Source organism: Globicephala melas, chromosome 3 (genome assembly GCF_963455315.2).
Source record: "Globicephala melas chromosome 3, mGloMel1.2, whole genome shotgun sequence".
NCBI classification, from domain to species: Eukaryota; Metazoa; Chordata; class Mammalia; order Artiodactyla; family Delphinidae; genus Globicephala; species Globicephala melas.
In genome coordinates, this window is record NC_083316.1 from 99,068,774 (window position 1) to 99,091,304 (window position 22,531).

Consider the following 22,531-nt stretch of genomic DNA (forward strand, 5'->3'; position numbering starts at 1 on the left):
TGTTTTCCCATGCCCAGCTCATAGAGGAAACTCTCACAAAGTTCTATGCTGATTTTACTCTGCAATAAAATAGTGTATTTCACAACTTCTTCAAGCAAAACTCTTTACATTCATCAAAACCATGCATATCCCATCATTGGGGAATAGTAATATCAGACAAGACACAAGAATAAGGGTTGCAAATGCAGCATTATCTATCCTCCTTCACTTGAATTTGAAAATTTGAAGATGTTTGTCATCTGAGTTCTAAATTCAGCAGTCTTACCTCCCTAAATATCCAGAAATTGTTTTGATATTATAGAATCTAGAAGTATTATTTCACTATAGCCAAATCACAAAGGGATGTTGAAAACAGCCTAGCAAACTTATGTCACCAGATAGAATTAGTCATCAAAAAGGCACTATTTAAAGGAAAATAAGTTTAAAAAGGAATAGTAAATATGGCATCTTGAACATAGACTTGAAAACAGGTTCTCACTGTAGCTCATTCCATTTGTCTCATCCCTGCTATATATATCCTTTGCATTAAAAAAATTCCCAACTTAGAGTGAATGAGTTCTTGCCAGGCTACTTTAAAAAAAAAAAAAAAAACAGCTTTCTTGAGATACAATTCACATACAATAAAAACCATTTTGAAGTGTACAATTAATGGTTTTTAGTATATTCACCAAATTATGTAACCATTACCACAATCTAATTTTAGAACATTTTATCACCCCCAAAAGAAACCCCATACTTATTAAATGTCACTTCGTATACCCATTCCTAGCCCTAACCAACCACTGTGTATTTTTGGTCTTTATGGATTTGTCATATTTAGACATATGTAAGTGAAATCATACAATGTGGTCTCTTCTCAATACAATTAATTTCACCATATTTATGTTTCTAGTCAATATAGATGAGTCTTTTCAGAATAGTAAAAACCCACAATACCATTCTATAAAAGGTTTTACAGAACAAGGGCTAGATATTGTAATTTATTGGTTCTTTCCTTAATATTAATTATTACTCATTTTACTATCTCATACTCTCCTCATCCTGAGATTTCTCTATAGTATATTTATCTATTGATATAATACAATATTTGGTCCCTGGTTTCTTCTAGTCTCACTCCTTGGAAATTATCAGTTATTTTGATATAGAATAAATTGAATATGGTGACCTTCTGATTCTGCCTCTAATTGTACATTTGGAAAAGCTGAAGTGAAAACATAACCCCCAAGAACTCATTATCCTGGTTTAATACTCAACAGGCATGGAGAAAAGAATAAACTTCATTCAGAATAACTACCTGAGTTTTTATGAGCAGGAAATTACAAGAAAAAAATGATTGCAAAATTATTTGAAAGAAATTAAAGATTTGCAGTAAGAGTTACATTTCTTATGACTTCTATTAAATTCAAAGAATGTTGGAAAGGGACACATAATTGGCAAATTTAACTTAAGAATAACAGAATAATTCAAGAACATGTTTGACCAGTTCCTTCCCCTGCTCAGACATTTTGCCTACCACTGTGGTCTTGAGTGAATATACCTAAGTTATTGATATATTGCAGTGAAGCTAATTAAATAATGGAATGGAACTCCTTTCATATTATGGCATCTGAGAACAAAACTAGCTTAAGACATAATAGAATTGCTCTGTATGGGTGGCTATGCTTGAGAGGACAGAGTTCAAGTTGTGATGACAAAAGATGCCTTAGACTGAAACTCTGCAGTATTAGCAAAGTACATCTAGTGCTTGAAAAAGACTTGCTATGTAAAGTGAGCCTTGCATCTCCTATTTCATTAGAATCTCTAAACTAAGTCATCCATCATCCCCTATTAATTTCTCTATGGTAAAATTCAATGTGCTTAACAATCTTGCCCCAAGCTTACATATCCAAACCCACTCCTCTCCTTCCTGCATGTACCCACTCTTCCAGAAACAAAATGCCACTCACTGTCCTCAAACAAATGAAGATGTCTTATGTCTTCATGCCTTTCTTTGCAGACACTGTTTTCTAGTAACTACTTCTCCCTGTCCACACCTCTGCCTGGTAAATTCCTATTAATATTTTAAGCCACAATTCAGATATCATCTTCTCTTTGCAGTGATATACAACTCATTTGCTCCCTCCTCTGAGTTCCTATAACCCTATTGTTGTATTTGTGCCATAGAACACACACACACACACACACACACACACACACACACACTGCATCTTGTCTGCTTATTTACTGTACTGGATTTGTAAACTCTTTGATCATAAGATAACAACTCATTTCTGTATTTCTGGTAGCTTGCATAGTTCATGGTCCAGATTGAGTATACTACATATGTTTGTTGACTAAGTTAAAAATAAGCAAATAGACACAAATTCTTTATGCCAATACCCAAACTATCCTTGCATACACCTTAAATAAATATACCTGCAATATTTTAAAGATTATAAGCATGGAATCAGTTTTCTGGTTATGGATGACAGAACAAAGGAATTTTTTAACCTGTTTTCCTTCTTCAAAATCTATTGAGAGCCAGTACTACTAATAATGCAAGCATCAGCAACAATCTGAACACACTGCCAGTAGCTCTGACCACTACCTGGTGTGAGCCAGAGAATAGCCTGAGAGATAAAACAGAACAACACATACCTAAAGGCAAGTGTTGCAGTGATGGCAGTTTATCTCATCACCCTTAGATATGAATGAGATCTGAGCTCTAAGACAGGCCACTACAGAATCAGGAGACATCTGTGTGGAAACCTAATTCATTCTTACAACATGGCAGTGAGTATGATGCTGGAGGAGAAAGCATGCTAAAGTCATTTTTATTGTCCATAACTGAACCTTCAATGCAAAGGAGAATCCTGGATGTCAAGAGGGGTGAAGGAAGGAAAGGAAGCAGCAATTATCAGATCAATGAGCTACACCAACCTACCACTGCTTAAATGCTAATGCTTGGGGGAGTGAAGGTGGGGGTGGGCTTGTGCCCAAAGGAAACAGCCAACTTAGGAAGAGGGCACTCAAAACAATATAAATCAGAGTTGGAGCTCATTCCCTTTCTTGTTCCATTATCTGTCCATTTGACAGTATGCAGTGTACAGGCTGTCATGGTTTGAAGATAACTCATAAGCAGGGACATAAAATACATGACCTTAAGAATGGAAACTACAAAAGGAGAGAAAGATACTGAAAGAACATACACTATGGAAGAATTACTTGTAGGGGGGAAACAAGATTTCAGACAAATAATTCTTCAAGTTCAAAGAAATTGCAAAGAAATGTGACCTCTCTTTTAAAAAGAGAGTGACACAATAAAGATTTTATAAAAAATATAATAAAAACTATTGACACCCAACCAGAGATGTATGGTATAGGCTTTAAAAAAAAAATCACTTAAAAGAAAGAGAAAGTAATAAAGATAAAAATGACTCTATGTGGAAAGAGTCAAAGTAAAATGAAGCATGACTGGAGTTTTGAAGAATATGCAGAACAAAAAGTATTCAAAGATGTAAGAGGAAAACATCCCTGAACTAAAGATTATAATCCACACACTGAAAGACCATACTGGGTCTTAAGAAAAATTTATTCCAACTCTTTTGATTCTACTGGAAGTAGAACCAAGTCTAAGCGAGCTAATTTCTTCATCCTGTATTGCTAGAAGTACAAGTATATTGTCTGAAGTAGTTTAAATTATATAGTTTAAAAATGATGTGAAACTCACTATTTATCAAAAATTTACCTGACTTTTACAGGGATTATTTATAAAATAATATTTTGTCTGTTAAAGAAAAATTTACTTGCATCTTACCGGTATTTTCAGGGCACCCAAGTTTATATTGCTTCTGTTAAATATAAATTAATTTTATTAAAATAGCTCTTAAATATAGAATACACCATAATGTAAAATTTAAATGTCATTTACTTATCTATCAGTCTATCCACTAATATTTATTTAATTTACCTACTTACATGTATTTCCTTCTATCTACATATGTGATTTGAGAAATGCCTAGAATAGTGTTCATCCCATGTTAGTGACGGTGATTTCTTATGATAGAATTTAGAGTCTGTTGGGGAAATGTTTTTGATTGCTTCTTTGTGTTGTTTGCATTTGTTAATATTAGCATTAGGGGCTTCCCTGGTGGCGCAGTTGTTGAGAGTCCGCCTGCCGATGCAGGGGACACGGGTTCATGCCCCAGCCCGGGAGGATCCCACATGCCGCAGAGTGGCTGGGCCCGTGGGCCATGGCCGCTGGGCCTGCGCGTCCAGAGCCTGTGCTGTGCAACGGGAGAGGCCACAACAGTGGGAGACCCGTGTACTGCAAAAAAAAAAAAAAAAAATATATATATATATATAAACATTAATTATTTCTAAAAACATTTTAAGAAGTATAGGTTAGATAATTTTATTGGGATATTTAAAATCTGAGCAATTTTGGCCTCACTCTAACATGTTTTTTTGTTTTGTTTTTTTTTTTGTTTTTTTTTTGTGGTACGTGGGCCTCTCACTGTTGTGGCCTCTCCCGTTGCGGAGCACGGGCTCCGGACGCGCAGGCTCAGCGGCCATGGCTCACGGGCCTAGCCGCTCCGCGGCATGTGGGATCTTCCCGGACCGGGGCATGAACCCATGTCCCCTGCATCGGCAGGCGGACTCTCAACCACTGTGCCACCAGGGAAGCCCTCTAACATGTTTTTTAAAAAATTATTTATTATAGTATTTCCCAGAGTGTAACACTTATATAAATTAGTAATATGCAAAAACTCTTTTGTCATAAAATAATTTGGGGAAATGCAAAGAAAAACCAAATAGTTTTCTTTAAAGCATGGTTATTGAAATATCAATGCTATTGTTTTTTAGGACGCTACAGTAAGGAAAAAATTGTATGCAGTATTTCACAAACATATTTGTTTGTAGAAGATTTCTTATTTTATTCTTTCAAAACTTGTCCTTGAACTAATGTCAAGGGAGCACACTTTGTAAAGTCTCTATTAATGTTTACTTTGGTTTGAAATCCTATGTCCAAGATATTTATTAGTACTTTTTTTAACTGAATAAAATATTTAAAAAAATTCTACAGTGCTTTATAATTTTCAAATTTTCACACACATGATTTCATACAATCCCTTAATAACTTCTTTTTTCTTCCCCCTATCCCTATACTGTCCCTTCCCCCTTCCCTCTCCCCACTGGTACCACTAGTTTATTCTTTGTATCTGTGAGTCTGCTGCTTTTTTTTTTATTCACTAGTTTGTTGTATTTTTTAGATTACACATATAAGTGATATCATACAGTATTTGTCTTTCTCTGTCTGACGTATTTCAGTTAGCATAATGCCCTCCAAGTCCATCCATGTTTCTGAAAATGGCAAAATTTCATTCATTTTTATAGCTGAGTAGTATTCTGTTGTATGTATATACCATATCTTCTTCATCCATTCGTCTGTTGAGGGACACTTAGGTTGCTTCCATATCTTAGCAATCATAAATAATGCTGCTATGAACATTGGGGTGTGTGTATCATTTTGAATTAGTGTTTTTCTTTTTTTCAAATATATACCGAGGAGTGGAATTGTGGGGTCACATGGTAGTTCAATTTTTAGTTTTTTGAGAAACCTCCATACCGTTTTCCACCGTGACTATACCAATTTACATTTCCACCAGCAGTGTACGAGGCTTCCCTTTTCTCTTCATCCTCCTCAACAATTGTTATTTGTGTTCTTTTTGATGATAGCCACTCTGACAGGTGCAAGATGATATCTCATTGTGGTCTTGATTTGCATTTTCCTGATGATTAGTGATGTTGAGCATCTTTTCATGTGCCTATTGGCCATCTGCATGTCCTCTTTGGAAAACTGTCTTTTCAGTTCTTTTGTCCTTTTTAAAATCAGGTTGTTTATTTTTTTGATGTCGAGTTGTATGAGCTGTTTACATATATTGGATATTAACCACTTATCAGTCATGTCATTTGCAAATATCTTCTCCCATTCAACAGGCTGTGTTTTGGTTTTGTCCATGGTTTCCTTTGCTGTACAAAAGCTTTTAAGTTTAGTTAGGTCCCATTTGTTTATTTTTGCTTTTGTTTTCTTTGCTTTAGGAGATAGATGCAAAGAAATATTGTTGCAATTTATGTCAAAGAGATATCTGCCTATGATTTCCTTTAGGAGTTTTATAGTATCCAGTCTTATATTTAGGTCTGTAATCCATTTTGAGTTTATTTTAGTATTAGTACTTTTTATATGAAGGAATTACATACCCTAATTTAAAAATAATGGGGAACATAGCTTTACCTTAAATAGCCATTAAATAATGTTACAAAGATTTTTGATACCATGTTACAAAAATATTTTACACTGGAAATTGGTTCAACTAAGAAAAAAAATTAAAAACTGGAATAAAATATGCCAGAGCTATAATATCAGATGCCTTTGAGTGTCAGAAAGAGTGATATTTTACCCCTTCTTTATATTGTTCATACTTTCCAAGGATTTTCAATTTTCATGCATTATTTCAAAATGAAAGAAAATGTTAGCATTGAAAAACAAGCATAAGAACATCTTTTATGTGCCACATCTTCTCTCTGAGATTTAGCAAGTGGACAAATCTTTTGAGATTTAAATAAGATGGGAAAACTCACACTGTGGTCTGCTTTCTGCTTCTTGTGCTCAGTTAATTATATGAAACACACTATTAAGACAAGGCCTATGCACTTTAAGTAGTATTTCAAGCGCTGAATTAATTCTATGTGAATTGCATTTAATGATTGAGAATTGATGATTGCTATTAATGAACCCAATATTTCCTGGTATTATTTGTAATTTTTATTTTGTCATAATAAGCTACAAACTTTTTTATTCCCTTTCTCACAAACTGGTCAGAGACTTTGTGTTTCTGGTATTTGTGCAATGGACCCAGGAGGACTGGCTGAAATGATTGGGTAAAGATTGTTTAGCTGGTGCATAATGCTTCATCACAAAATGCAATTCCAAGAATATGTTAAACTCACACCAGACTATCCTAATTATAGCCTTTAATTCCTATAAAAAATTTCCATGGTTCCCTACATTTTTGTTTTAATTGTGTAACTGTGAGATCATTCATTGCCATCCTGGAAATCATATGCAGTCATCTTATGAAGGTTTTACTATGCCCCAAGCTCTTATGGATTTTGATATTTTAATGAGAATATACTTAGAGGTTTTATGAGAATGACAGCATCTTTATAGTTTATTCATCAAAATTTTTCCGGCTAAGTTAGGGTTTGAGATATCTATAAGTATGCCTTTTTACACAAGATATTAATATAGTGAATATCTCCCTCTGAAACAGAGAAATGTGATCAGCTTTTTTACTTAGACTTAGATCACATGCTCCATTCAGAGTGGATTCTCACCCATATCAGTTAAGATTAGATTCCTATGTGAAAAACAGGGTCCCCAAATCACAATGGCTTTAAAAACATAAAATTCAACTTCGTTTCTTACATACAAGTCTTGAGGCAGATCAGGGCTGACTTGGCACCTCATGTCTACAAAGCCCTTAAGGACTGAGTTTTCTTTCCTTTCAGTATTCCTTTTGACCATCTCTGACATAGCATGTTCATACTAATTGTATAAACTGGCAGCTAGAGCTCCAGCCATCAAATCTACATTCCAGGCAAAAGGTTTGAGGAAAGGGATAAACATTTACAAGAGTATGGGGCAACTTTTCTTTTAAAAAGTTTTCCAGAAGCTGCCACTCAATATTTTCACTTCCATCCTTTTCCAATTTTGTTAGATGATCACACATACCATCAAGATAGTATTTATTCTTCATGACTAACTGCTTAGCTAAAAAATTATATGTTCTATTTTTAAGGGGAAAATGCTGTTTGTATCAGACTACCTGAAAGAGGTTGGCTAAGAGTTAGGCAGGGAGTGGCCCCGAGAATGAAATGGAGACTATATCAGGAAACAAGGAAATAAATACACAGAGTAAATACAGATGTCTAGTATACTGAAAATAAGAATAAGAAGAAAGATGAATGATAACAAAGAGACGAAATGCATGGTTTTACAGAGCAAGATTGGGGAAAAAGGAATGGCAGAGAAGGGTAAGTTAGGCTTTATATTAAATTTTCAGTATCTGTATTATATGGGTATTAGCAGATTTTTGTATCTGATGCCAATATATCCCATACCGTGCCCATAAGTTACAGATTTCCCATTACAGTACTAAATCAAGTTAACAGTTTCCATAAGAGCACAGACTTGTTCATATTGCAGATGGAACTATATTCAATTACTAACTAGGTTCTACAGTGTTTCACTTATTTTTTAGTTGATGCATTTCCTCTTGCTCTGCAAATATCAGTTTCTTCCTTACTCAAGTTTGAGTATTTGATTTCTTAAAGAGAAAGTTAATTTTGTAAAAAGGAAGAGGAAAACAAATAGATAAAAAGGAGCTGCTATGATATAATAACTTTATTGTCTAATTCTCAGCCATCTATGAAGAGTAGATAATTTTCACTCTTACACTAAGAGTAGGGATGTAGGAGAAAAGATTGAATTATCCCCCCCAAAATAGGAGATGTAAACACCTGCCTTAGTTGCTGACTTTGTGATTCTGTTCTAGAAAATTTTCCCATGAAAATATTTTTCTTCAGAGAGATAATCCAGTCATCCCTTAGTGTCTGTGCAGGAGATTGGTTCCAGGACACCTGTCCCCCCCCACCAAGGATACCAAAATTCAAGGAGGTCCACGACCCTCACAGAAAATGGCAGAGTATTTGCATATAACCTAGGCATGTCTTCCATATACTCTAGATTACTTAGAATACCTAATACATCTCTAGATTACTTAGAATACCTAATGCAATGTAAATGCTATGTAAGTAGTTGCAAGTGTGGCAAATTCAAGGTTTGGAGTTTTCTTGAATTTTTTTTTTCTTTCCAATCTGAGGTTAGTTGAAGCAGAGAATGCAGAACCTGCCGATACAGAGGGCCGACTGCACCGAACTTTATTTCTTAGGTGGGAGTTTTATAAAAGTCATTATCTATTTCTATGGTTCTCAAATGGAGAAAATGTGCCTCCCAGTAGACATTTGACAATGTCTGAAGTCATTTGTGGTTGTCAGAACTAGGGGTTGCTAATGGCACTTAGTCGGTAGAGGCCAAGGTGATGTTAACCATTCTACAATGCACCTGCCAGTTTCCCCTTCCCTGTCCCCAACAAAGAATTATCCATCCCAATTGTCAATAGCACTGAGTTGTACAACCCTGAACTATATGAGTTTATTTAGAATGAAGAATACTCTCTATTAGTGCCAATGATATACCTCAAAATATATATTTGATTTTTCAAAAAATAACACCTACTATAATTAAATTTGTACAACTCTAATTCAAGAGCTCTTAAGCTGAATTCCATGCAATGCAAGAGTGTCTATGAATCTTGAAATCATAAACAAAATATTATGTAGGTGTACATCTGCATATTTTGAAGGGGTAAGCCCATACCATTTATCTAATTGTCTAAGGGATTTATGACCTGACAAAGCCAGCCACTAAATTTATTTAGAATGCCAAAGAATTCTAGTGTATTAATCAGCAGTGTTCTTCCCTCCAGTGGGCCAAGCTGCTCTTTCAAGCACTGTTTCTCAGCACATTCTCTAACCTTACTGTATTAAGACATGACATTCATGGAAATGAAATTTAAAGATTCCCAATTGAATCCTCTTTAATTAATAGAAATAGTATCGACAAAGCAAAGTTTCTTTTGGAGAGCTTGTGATTTAAGAAACCAGATTTCCCACTTTAACCAACATTTCTATAATTTACACTTGAATATGTTAAATATCCTTTGTGATACACATTGCTTTGGTGTTTAGGATGATAGTATACCCTCTACAGTTAATAATGTATTTCCTTAAGATCTGTTCCTTGTCTCTTGTCCTGTCTCAGGAAATGATATTACTATCCATCCAAGTCACCACACCAGAAACAATAAAGGAAAATCTCCCTCATCTCTTCCCTTTCAACTCCAATTATTTTGCAGTTCTATTCATTCTACATCCTAAATTTTGTTTGAGTCCCTTCCCTTTTCTCAATCCCTCATGCTATTTTTTTCAGCTCAATATCTCACTCTCTTTCAATTAAATATTGTCTTTATAGACTGCTAACTGCTATCCCTGATTTCAGGTCCTCTCTACTCCATTTCATTCTTCATACAGCTGCAGAGCCATCTTTCTAAGCCATCTTTCTAAACTGTGAATATGACCAGGTCACATTTCAGTTAAAAACATTGAAGGTCTCCCTGTTACCTCCATGCTAACGCCCCCCTTTCTGGCCTTGTCTCCTGCTACTGCTACCCTCTCTGGAGGCTAGGCTCTAACTGCATTGATTTCTCACCATCCCTGGATATATGCTTTTCTGACTCTGCTCTGCTTTGCTTGAATAATGTTCCCTCTCTTGTTGAAATCTTATTCATCTCTCATAAGGAAGCTGGCTTCAAAGTCTTTTCCAGTTCTCTCAGGCAGAGGTTATTTTCTCTAATTTCTGTTCAAAAATCGTTTGGCACTTCATTTAATATCTTATCACCTTTGTTTTCCAAGCACCTTTAGCAGTTCATGTACCTATGAACATTTCCAGTATAATGAGATTGACAACACTATGTAAATTTAAGACTTTGCTAAGTACTGGACCATCACGGGCAAACATTGTCTTTGTTGGCCAAGCTAAATAATAGAGAGATGATGAATTCATGCAGCGAATGAAATGAAAATTTTGCTATCAGCTCTTAAAAATTGTAACCTGCACTTTAGCTTTCTAAAATACTATTATTAGGAGTATAGAACATTGTTCTTGCATAGAACAAGTGTTACTCTCTCTATTTCTTTAACCACAATTCTTATTGCTGTTATTGAAGGAATATACAGTAGCTGAATTGCAGATAATTGCAGAAGGGTAGGAGTTCACAAGTTTTAAGGTGAATGAATGAACAAAGTAACACCATTCAACTTTTCATTTAAGACACTGAATGACCCTGAGTCCAGGGATGTTGCTGAATAGCTTACAATGCACAGCACAGTCCCTGGCCCGTTAAGAAATAATTATCTGGACCAGAATGTTACTTCTGCCAAGCATATGAAACATTGCATATATTTTAATAGAGATGAACCTGGAGGCTCTTGAAATATACATGGCTGTTTTTATTCACACTAAATGGCCCCAAGCCTCTAGGTTTTTATTGTACATACCATGATGCCTTTTTAAGATTATACCCCCCTGAATCCAGTTTATCCAGAAGCACACTGGCTTTTGGGGCTCTATTAAAGTTAGAAGTCCACTGATAATGCAGAATTGAAAATGTAGAAATCATACATATTATTCGTACATTTTTCCTGAAGTAAAAGAGGGAATATTAAAGTAGAATATATTAGATATCACCTGAACAAAAAGTGCCTTGAGAGCCAAACACTGAGACTATCTTTGGTTTAGCCATTATTGAAGGAGTTACTGAATTCTGAATATAATACAATAGTGGTACTTTTATAGTATAGTTTACTTCTTTTGGAGTTGAAGGACTATGTCATTGAATTGCATTTGCGAAGTATCATGGCAAATATTGTTAGGGTACCTGGGACCTCTTTCCGATTAATTCCAAGTTTAACAGCAGTGAAGACTGCTTATTATTCAGTTACTTGTCTAATTTACAAAGAATCATCTGTTTTCTCTTGGTAATGTGGGTGTATACATACGGATACTCATATTTTCTAGTTCACAATTGTGGCAAGATTGAAGTAAAGGTGATAGGAAATTGACCCTTTCTCAGGTTAAGTAAGAAATATCCTAGACACCTGCCAATTAAACTTGTAACATTGTGTTACTCCTTTCAAGTTAAACAGAACAATTTTAGGAGACCATCCATATGCTGCATTTTACAAAGACTTTCCAGAAATAGCATTTTATTGTAATTGATGCAAGACGTTTTTCCCATCCTTGAGCTTATATTATTCAGTCATGTGTGCCTAAAAAGCAAAGCATTTTGGAAGAAGAAAAATAACATTTAAGTAGAATATATTTTATTTTGCTTTACTTCTAATTCCTTTTGAGTACCATGTTTTAAAAAAGAAATGGAAACTAGAAATAATCCGTGGGCATGGGCAACTAGAGGTTTTTCATAGTCTAGTAACTTCAGAGATGTTAATAACTCAAGAGACTTCTGATTTCCTTTTCAGACTTAAAAGGACTATAAAATTGCTTTATTCAGCAGATTTGTAATGTCTAACCTCCCTGTCCTTGACTTCTAACCCTACCTTTGCTTGGGGAAAGAAGACTAGTTAACTGATTATATTAGGTTAATAAAAATGCAACCCATAAACTCCCACTTGCTGTTTCACAGAAGGCATCCTATCATTTATTTAAAAGCCAGAAGAAAGAAATGTCATTCCATAAAGATAAGAGCAACATTTTATTACTTGTCTAGACAATTTAATTGTTGAAAAACATCAGTGGATATTAGAGGGGGAAGTATTGGCATCACTTGTTTCATGTAATAAATTAAAAACCTAAAATGAATGTGATTTGACAGAATGTTTAAGCAAGGAGGAGGTAGCAATGTTAGCATTTTAATTTTGTTTTGATTGAAGATAGTTTCGTTCCACCATGAAAAAATCATGCTATTTTTCCAGCATGCCTCATTTCCAGTGGAACTCAGTAAAATGTGCACGTGTTAACATTAGATTCTGCAGGCTTTAATGCAGTTACAAAAAGGAGTTTTGCCAAAAGGAGGGATAAATATCACAGCCATTCATTTCACAGTGCTCTCCAATCTGGCTGCAACTGTTTCCCCAAGCAGCATGTCAGTGAATAAAAAAGGAAATTCAAAGGAGGGGCAGGAGAAAAGGGATTTAGGAAGAAGGGGGTTTTAAAATACTTTTGGCTTTAGAGAAAACAATTCACAATCATTAGCATGAGTAAAATTGCTGTTTAGCCTAGGCTAATGAAAACATTATGAAAGCAGAGATTTTTCAGAAACAAAATAAAACAAAAACACAAAAACAAAACTATCCTCTGAACACCATTAGTGAAGACTAAGGGGAGGCAGGGTAACTAAACATCCACGTTTCATAGTTGAATCCACCCCCCCCCACTTCCTCAGATTATGAAGTGAATATCCTCATTTAGTGTGCTTTTCTATGTTCATAGAAAAAGACTGTATCCTGCTGACTTTTTCTAAATTGGTTCTTTTAGCATTTGTTTACACTTCTGTATTTTTTACCATGCAATTTTTTGTCCTAAAGTAATTACATATTAGAAAGTATAACCCTTTGGTTACCAAAATGGCCAATGCTGATATTGTTAATAAAGGAAGAGAGCAAGGAACTTATTTTGACTCTGGTTTTATTTCCTGATGAATCCACTACTGTGGCGTCCTCCGCCAGTGGGAGATGGGGCACATAATGATGGCAGTTCTCCTGTGGAATTATCTATTCCAAAAATGTGTTGGTTCAATGACTCTCTTTGTAAAAAGGAAATATGTAAACATTGTAAAATCATTTTTAACTATGTTCTCATTTATTTTCTTCATCAATTCTAGGAGGTACATACTAATGTCTATTCCATTTTTAAAAAAAATTTACTGGAGTATGGTTGATTTGAAATATTGTGTTAGTTTCAGGTGTACAGCAAAGTGATTCACTTATACATATACATATATTCATTCTTTTTCAGATTCTTTTCTCATATAGGTTATCACAGAATATTGAGTAGAGTTCCCTGTGCTATACAGTAGGTCATTGTTAGTTATCTATCTTATATACAGTAGTGTGTGTATGTTAATCTCAAGTTCCTGATTTATCCCTCACCTCAACGTTTCCCCTTTTGTAACAAGTTTGTTTTTGATATCTGTAAATCTGTTTCTGCTTTGTAAATAAGTTCATTTGTATCATATTTTTTTTGGTTCTACTAAATTTTTTTTTCAATTTTTTAACGTCTTTATTGGGGTATAATGGCTTTACAAAGTTGTGTTAGTTTCTGCTTTATAACAAAGTGAATCAGTTATACGTATACATATGTCCCCATATCTCTTCCCTCTTCTGTCTCCCTCCTACCCTCCTTATCCCACCCCTCTAGGTGGTCACAAAGCACCAAGCGGATCTCCCTGTGCTATGCAGCTGCTTCACACTAGCTTTCTATTTTACATTTGGTAGTGTATATATGTACATGCCACTCTCTTACTTTGTAACAGCTTACACTTACTCCACCCCATATCCTCAAGTCCATTATCTAGTAGGTCTGCATCTTTATTCCTGTCTGGCCCTAGGTTCTTCATGACCATTTTTTTTTTTTTAGATTCCATATATATGTGTTAGCATACGGTATTTGTTTTTCTCTTTCTGACATACTTCACTCTGTATGACAGACTCTAGGTCCATCCACCTCACTACAAATAACTCAGTTTCGTTTCTTTTTATGGCTGAGTAATATTCCATTGTATATATGTGCCACATCTTCTTTATCCATTCATCTGTTGATGGACACTTAGGTTGCTTCCATGTCCTGGCTATTGTAAATAGTGCTGCAAAGAACACTGTGGTACGTGACTCTTTTTGAATTACGGTTTTCTCAGGGTATATGCCCAGTAGTGGGATTGCTGGGTCATATGGTACTTCTATTTGTAATTTTTTAAGGAAGCTCCATACTGTTCTCCATAGTGGCTGTATCAATTTATATTCCCACCAACGGGGCAAGAGGGTTCCCTTTTCTCCACACCATCTCCAGCATTTATTGTTTGTAGATTTTTTATAATGGCCATTCTGACTGGTGTGAGATATCTCATTGTAGTTTTGATTTGCATTTCTCTAATGATTAATGATACTGAGCATTCTTTCATGTGTTTGTTGGCAATCGGTATATCTTCTTTGGAAAAATGTCTATTTAGGTCTTCTGCCCATTTTTGGATTGTGCTGTTTGGTTTTTTTGATACTGAGCTGCATGAGCTGCTTGTAAATTTTGGAGATTAATCCTTTGTCAGTTGCTTCATTTGCAAATGTTTTCTCCCATTCTGAGGGTTGTGATTTTGTCTTGTTTATGGTTTCATTTGCTGTGCAAAAGCTTTGAAGTTTCATTAGGTCCCATTTGTTTATTTTTGTTTTTATTTCCATTTCTCTAGGACGTGGGTCAAAAAGGATCTTGCTGTGATTTATGTCATAGAGTGTTCTGCCTATGTTTTCCTCTAAGAGTTGGATAGTGTCTGGCCTTACATTTAGGTCTTTAATCCATTTTGAGTTTATTTTTGTGTATGGTGTTAGGGAGTGTTCTAATTTTATTCTTTTGCATGTAGCTGTCCAGTTTTCCCAGCACCACTTACTGAAGAGGCTGTCTTTTCTCCACTGTATATTCTTGCCTCCTTTATCAAAGAAAGGTGACCATATGTGTGTGGGTTTATTTCTGGGCTTTCTATCCTGTTCCATTGATCTATCTTTCTGTTTTTATGCCAGAACCATACTGTCTTGATTACTGTAGCTTTGTAATATAGTCTGAAGTCAGGGAGCCTGATTCCTCCAGCTCCGTTTCTCTTTCTCAGAATTGCTTTGGCTATTTAAGGTCTTTTCTGTTTTCACACAAATTATTAAAATTTTTGTTTTAGTTCTGTGAAAAATGCCAGTGGTAAGTTGATAGGGATTTCATTGAATCTGTAGATTGCTATGGGTAGTAGAGTCATTTTCACAATGTTGATTCTTCCAATCCAAGAACATGGTATATCTCTCCATCTATTTGTATCATCTTTAATTTCTTTCATCAGTGTCTTATAATTTTCTGCATACAGTTCTTTTGTCTCCTTAGGTAGGTTTATTCCTAGATATTTTATTCTTTTTGTTGCAATGGTAAATGGGAGTGTTTTATTAATTTCACTTTCAGATTTTTCATCATAAGTGTATACGAATGTAAGAGGTTTCTGGGAATTAATTTTGTATCCTGCTACTTTACCAAATTCATTGATTAGCTCTAGTTGTTTTCTGGTAACATCTTTAGGATTCTCTATGTATACTATCATGTCATCTGCAAACAGTAAGTTATACTTCTTTTCTGATTTGGATTCATTTTATTTCTTTTTCTTCTCTGATTGCTGTGGCTAAAACTTCCAAAACTATGTTGAATAATAATGGTGAGAGTGGGCAACCTTGTCTTTTTCCTGATCTTAGTGGAAATGTTTTCAGTTTTTCACCATTGAGGACGATGTTGGCTCTGGGCTTGTCATATGTGGCCTTTATTGTGTTGAGGAAAGTTCCATCTATGCGTACTTTCTGGAGGGGTTTTATCATAAATGGGTGTTGAATTTTGTCAAAATATTTCTCTGCATTGATTGAGATGATCATATGTTTTTTTCCCTTCAATTTGTTAATATGGTGTATCACCTTGATTAATTTGCGTATGTTGAAGAATCCTTGCTTTCCTGGGATAAACCCCACTTGATCAAAATGTATGATCCTTTTAATGTGCTGTTGGATTCTGTTTGGTAGTATTTTGTTGAGGATTTTTGCATCTATGTTCATCAGTGATATTGGCCTGTAGTTTTCTTTCTTTGTGACATCTTTTTCTGGTTTTGGTATCAGGGTGATGGTGGCCTCATAGAATGTGTTTGGGAGTGTTCCTCTCTCTGCTATATTATGGAAGAGTTTGAGAAGGATGGGTGTTAACTCTTCTCTAAATGTTTGATAGAATTCGCCTGTGAAGCCATCTGGTCCTGGGCTTTTGTTTCTTGGAAGATTTTTAATCACACTTTCAATTTCAGTGCTTGTGATTGGTCTGTTCATTTTTTAAATTTCTTCCTGGTTCAGTCTTGGAAGGTTGTGCATTTCTAAGAATTTATCCATATTTTCCAGGTTGTCCATTTTATTGGCATGTAGTTGCTTCTGGTAATCTCTCATGATCCTTTGTATTTCTGCAGTGTCATTTGTTACTTCTTCTTTTTCATTTCTAATTCTATTGATTTGAGACTTCTCCCTATTTCTCCTGATATGTCTGGCTAATGGTTTGTTAATTTTGTTTATCTTCTCAAAGAACCAGCTTTTAGTTTAATTCATCTTTGCTATTGTTTATTTCATATCTTTTTCATTTATTTCTGACCTGATCTTTATGATTTCTTTCTTTCTGCTAACTTTGGGTTTTTTTGTTCTTCTTTCTCTAATTGCTTTAGGTGTAAGGTTAGGTTGTTTATTTGAGATGTTTCTTGTTTCTTAAGGTAGGATTGTATTGCTATAAACCTACCTCTTTTAACTGCTTTTGCTGCATCCCATAGGTTTTGGATCATCATGTTTTCATTGTCATCTGTCTCTAGGTTTTTTTTGATTTCCTCTTTGATTTCCTCAGTTATCTCTTGGTTATTTAGTAATGTATTGTTTAGCCTCCATGTGTTTGTGTTCTTTACGTTTTTTTCCCTGTAATTCATTTCTAGTCTCATAGCGTTATGGTCAGAAAAGATGCTTGATATGATTTCAGTTTTCTTAAATTTACTGAGGCTTGATTTCTGACCCAAGATGTGATCTATCCTGGAGAATGTTCCATGCTTACTTGAGAAGAAAGTGTAATCTGCTGTTTTTGGATGGAATGTCCTATAAATATCAATTAAATCTATCTGGTCTATTGTGTCATTTAAAGCTTGTGTTTCCTTATTTATTTTCGTTTTGGATGATCTGTCCATTGGTGTAAGTGAGGTGTTAATGTCCCCCACTATTATTGTGTTACTGTCGATTTCCTCTTTTATAGCTGTTAGCAGTTGCCTTATGTATTGAGGTGCTCCTATGTTGGGTGCATATATATTTATAATTGTTTTATCTTCCCTTGATCATTATGTAGTGTCCTTCCTTGTCTCTTGTCATTCTTTTTTTAATAGTCTATTTTATCTAATCTGAGTATTGCTACTCCACATTTCTTTTGATTTCCATTGGCATAGAATATCTTTTTCCATCCCCTCACTTTCAGTCTGTATGTGTCCCTAGGTCTGAAGTGGGTCTCTTGTAGACAGCATATATATGGGTCTTGTTCTTATATCCATTCAGCAAGCCTGTATATTTTGGTTGGAGCATTTAATCCATTCACGTTTAAGGTAATTATTGATATGTGTGTCCTATGACCATTTTCTTAATTGTTTTGGGTTTGTTTTTGTAGGTCCTTTTCTTCTCTTGTGTCTTCCACTTAGAGAAGTTCCTTTAGCATTTGTTGTAGAGCTGGTTTGGTGGTGCTGAATTCTCTTAGCTTTTGCTTGTCTGTAAAGCTTTTGATTTCTCTGTCAAATCTGAATGAGATCCTTGCAGGTTAGAGTAATCTTGGTTGTAGATTCTTCCCTTTCATCTCTTTAAGTATACCATGCCACTCCTTTCTGGATTGTAGAGTTTCTGCTGAGAAATCAGCTGTTATCCTTATGGGAGTTCCCTTGTATGTTATTTGTCATTTTTCCCTTGTTGCTTTCAATAATTTTTCTTTGTCTTTAATTTTTGCCAATTTGATTATTGTGTGTCTGGGTGTGTTTCTCCTTGTGTTTATCCTGTATGGGACTCTCTGTGCTTCCTGGACTTGGGTGGCTATTTCCTTTCCCATGTTAGGGAAGTTTTCAAGTATAATCTCCTGAAATATTTTCTCTCGTCCTTTCTCTCTCTCTTCTCCTTCTGGGACCCCTATAATGTGGATGTTGTTGCATTTAATGTTGTCCCAGAGGTCTCTTAGGCTGTCTTCATTTTTTCTCATTCTCTTTTCTTTAGTCTGTTCCACAGCAGTGAATTCCACCATTCTGTCTTCCAGGTCACTTATCCATCCGTCCTTCTGCCTCAGTTATTCTGCTATTGATTCCTTCTAGTGTAGTTTTCATTTCAGCTTTTGTATTGTTCATCTCTGTTTGTATGTTCTTTAATTCTTCTAGGTCTTTGTTAAACATTTCTTGCATCTTCTCAATCTTTGCCTCCATTGTTTTTCTGAGGTCCTGGATCATCTTTACTGTCATTATTCTGAATTCTTTTTCTGAAAGGTCACCTATCTCCACTTCATTTAGTTGTCTTTCTGTGGTTTTATCTTGTTTCTTCATCTGGTACATAGCCCTCTGCCTTTTCATCTTGTCTATCTTTCTGTGAATGTGGTTTTTGTTCCACAGGCTGCAGGATTGTAGTTCTTCCTGCTTCTGCTGTCTGCCCTCTGGTGGATGAGGCTATCTAAGAGGCTTGTGTAAGTTTCTGATGGGAGGGACTGGTGGTGGGTAGAGCTGACTTGTGCTAAGCATGTTTGATGTCAGGTGGGCAGAGTGAAAATTATGGCTAGGTTTCATTTCCTATTGTTTTCAGAAAAATGTATTCATTAATTACAAATGTGGATATAAGTTATTTTAAGGTGCTAATTTGAAAGTATTGCAGATAAGCATAAAGTAAAAGAAGACTAATTCTCGAGCACTTTTGCTGCATCATGGAAAATGGTGTCTTTTTGGCAATTTGATAATACATGTAGACTATATAAATTGCAATGAAACATTACATTAGGTAAAATGTTTTGAAAATACTTTTCCTTTGTTTTTAAAATGAAGGGTCTACCTTAATAATTATGATTTCTTGATAACTTTTTTGAGGGTGATAAATATTTAAAAGTTTATAGTCAAAATTTATGAAATATTTTGAAAACTTGGCATATTTATAAATGGACAAATTTATCTGAAGTTTTAAAAACTGTCAGAGATAAGAGAAGATCTTTCATTTGAAATATAAGCATGCTACTACTAAATTTTGATGACTAAGTTATCAAAGTTTTTTTATATATAAAATTTAAATGGAATATATGTTTAAAATATGTTTATACATTTAAAGTAAAATTGTTGATAATTCACAGGATTTTAAATTATGCATACTATTAACAAATGATTTCTTCATTCTTAGTTTTTATGTGTTTTTGTTAAACTATACTTGCTGTTTAAACTGATATTTTGTCTTTTGTTTTCTTTTTTCTAACAGCTCCTTCAGGTTGGAAGGAATACCTTTATTTGGAGGCATGTCAGTTCATTTTTGTCACTTCAGATTCATCATTATGACTTCTTGAGGCCAGATCTAATTTTGAAGTAACCAGAAATCTGTCCATCTTGGAGCAGCAAACCCCTCAACTTGGAGCACAAATGATCACTGATATGGTCTACATAAAACCATCTGCCTCTAGTCTGACAGCCATGAGCAGAGCCCTGGGGGCAAAAAAAGCCACAGCCTTAAATCTCTTTACTCAGATATTACCAAGAAGATTAAAAAAAAAAAAAAAAAGATGAAAAGGACTAAAGAAGCAAACCTACAAAAAACCAAAAAGCAAACAAAAAAATCCATCTTATTTTACCATTGAAATTAGTCCCAGATGTGAACACCAAAAAATTTATATTCAGTAATTCAGCCAGTAAATTATAATTTATCATTTGGGAAGGTGGAAGTATAGAAATAGGTATCTGTAGCCAGAACTACTCAGCATTTCAAAATATGTAGACAAAAACAAAACAAATAAACAAAACTGAACAAATGAAGGAACACTGCAGCAATGAACAGTATTAGAACAGAATGTTGCTGTTTGCAAAGAGGACGTTTGCCATCTTCTGTACACATTCAAAGCCATAACGGAATAAGAGTATTGTCAATTGCTTGAAAATTTTCTGCATTCAATCCTTCACCCCATATTGGTTGAGAGAGGAGGGGTCAGTTCTTGCTGATTACTTCTCAATGAACTTCTACTATTTGCACTGTCACTTCCATTCAGGGTAATGCTGTGTGCTGTTATTTGCACAGATGGTCCCATGAGTTTTGAGACCACAACAAAGTTTCTTGCAGGAGTCCAAAAAAGGAAACATTTAAGAATTCTCCAGTCATTGATTTCTCTTTCTTCTATAAAAAATCAGTTATCTAATAAAAAATGGACTTGTCTCAGATTAAAGAACAACTACAAAATAATAATGAAAAAAAATCAGTGTGGTCAAATGAATGAAAAAGGGATCAAAAGGTTTTTTTAGTGAGGATCATTTTATATCATTAACAGCCAAGAAGTCAAATACAGTGAACTGTACACTAAACATCTGTGTTGAACATCTATTTGTTCTCTTAATTAACAAAACCATTTGTAATTTGTATTTGACATAAGAGATTTTTATAGCCATTTATCTATGCTTCATGGGAAAATGTACTAGACAAACAGCATTTTCAGTTTATTTTTCTAAATAAATGTGTTGTTTGTATTATTTGTAGTTGCTTATTTGATTTGGTTTTCATTATCTGGAAGACATTTTCTTTGGTCATTGGCAAGCTTTTATCATACTAATTCAGAACTAATGGAAGACTGAATTTCAAATATTTTTGTGGTATAAAATTGTGCTTTCTATTCCTTAAACTCTGAAGAAGAAGTGATATATTTTTCACTAGAACCTTCTTGTCAAGAGTTATTTTAATATTCTAGTTATGCTAAGTATCTGCAGTTAGTTTTAATATATTGGGGACATTCAAAACAGAAAATTTGAGTATTATATCAATAAGAATTTCCTCTAAGTTTCCTTCTTGGAAATCTGCTCTAAAAGATAAAGATTAGATTTTTTTTTTTTAGGCCATTAATCATACCTAATGAGTCTTCAGTCTCACCCAGAGATCTGCTGAGAACTTCCATCAGTGTATATAAAAAAGACTAGGCAATCCTACTGGAGCAAAAACAGAATTCTCAGTCAACAAGGGCTTATTGAGTGCCCACAAAGTTCTCACCCTTACTTGAGACTCATCAGCTGGAGCCTGTATTTATGGTCATTGCTACCACCAGTAAGTAGTGCCCAGCTCCAACAAATTATGCTTTTCTTAACTGGAGTATAATTGACACCATTATGTTAATTTCAGATGTACAAATGTAATGACTTGATATTTGTATATATTGCAAAATAGTTACCACGAAAAGTCCAGGTCACATTTGTCAGCAAACACAGTTACACATTTTTTTTCTTGTGATGAGAACTTTCAATACCCCTTCTCCTAGCAACTTTCAAATATGCAATAGAGTAGTATTAACTATAGTTATGTTTGTGATGCTCTGGAGTGTGGCCAGGGGAGAGCAGGAAGATAGTGCCAGCCCTCTGAGGTCTTTGGAAAAGATGCACTCAGCCTTTTGATGAGTGTTTTAATTAGAGACCCTCAGGCTGCAGCTATGCTAATCAGTTAACAGGTTTCTTTCATAGAAAGACTGATCTCCTGGGTCTGTTTCCTCTTGCTGTGCCTGGGTTGGAGGCGGGGGAGTAGCCCTTTAAGGACTTGTTCTCCCTTGGTTCAAGTCCTGTGGGACCCATAAGCACAAGCCCTACTGGCCACCAGAGCCAGGCAATGTAGAAGTGTTCCCTGGCAGCAGCCGCAAACATTGGGTTGTCAGACAAGGAGACAATAAACTCCTTTCTGGGACACACCAGTGAGATGGAGTGAGGGGGAAGGAAAGAGAAAAGGCTGCAAGTACCAGCCTCTATACCCACCCACCTACCCCCAGGCCCTTCCTAGACCCCTAAACTGTGTGCCGGACCAGAAGCCTGCGCCT

General features: G+C 35.1%; 1 protein-coding gene across 3 annotated transcripts in view; it reads left to right on the forward strand.

Annotated features, from left to right (window-relative positions):
- The window catches only part of PRR16 (proline rich 16), a 269,792-nt gene extending 248,586 nt beyond the window's left edge, over positions 1-21,206 (forward strand). For 2 of the 3 annotated variants that reach the window (XR_009563286.2, XR_009563289.2), the window contains one exon: positions 19,957-21,206. The gene's annotated coding sequence lies outside the window, so the exon portion shown is untranslated. Of the gene's footprint in view, positions 1-14,098; positions 14,370-19,956 lie in introns of those variants that run through there. The other variant, XM_060295449.2, reaches the window with a different exon arrangement.
- The last annotated feature ends 1,325 nt before the right edge of the window (positions 21,207-22,531 follow it).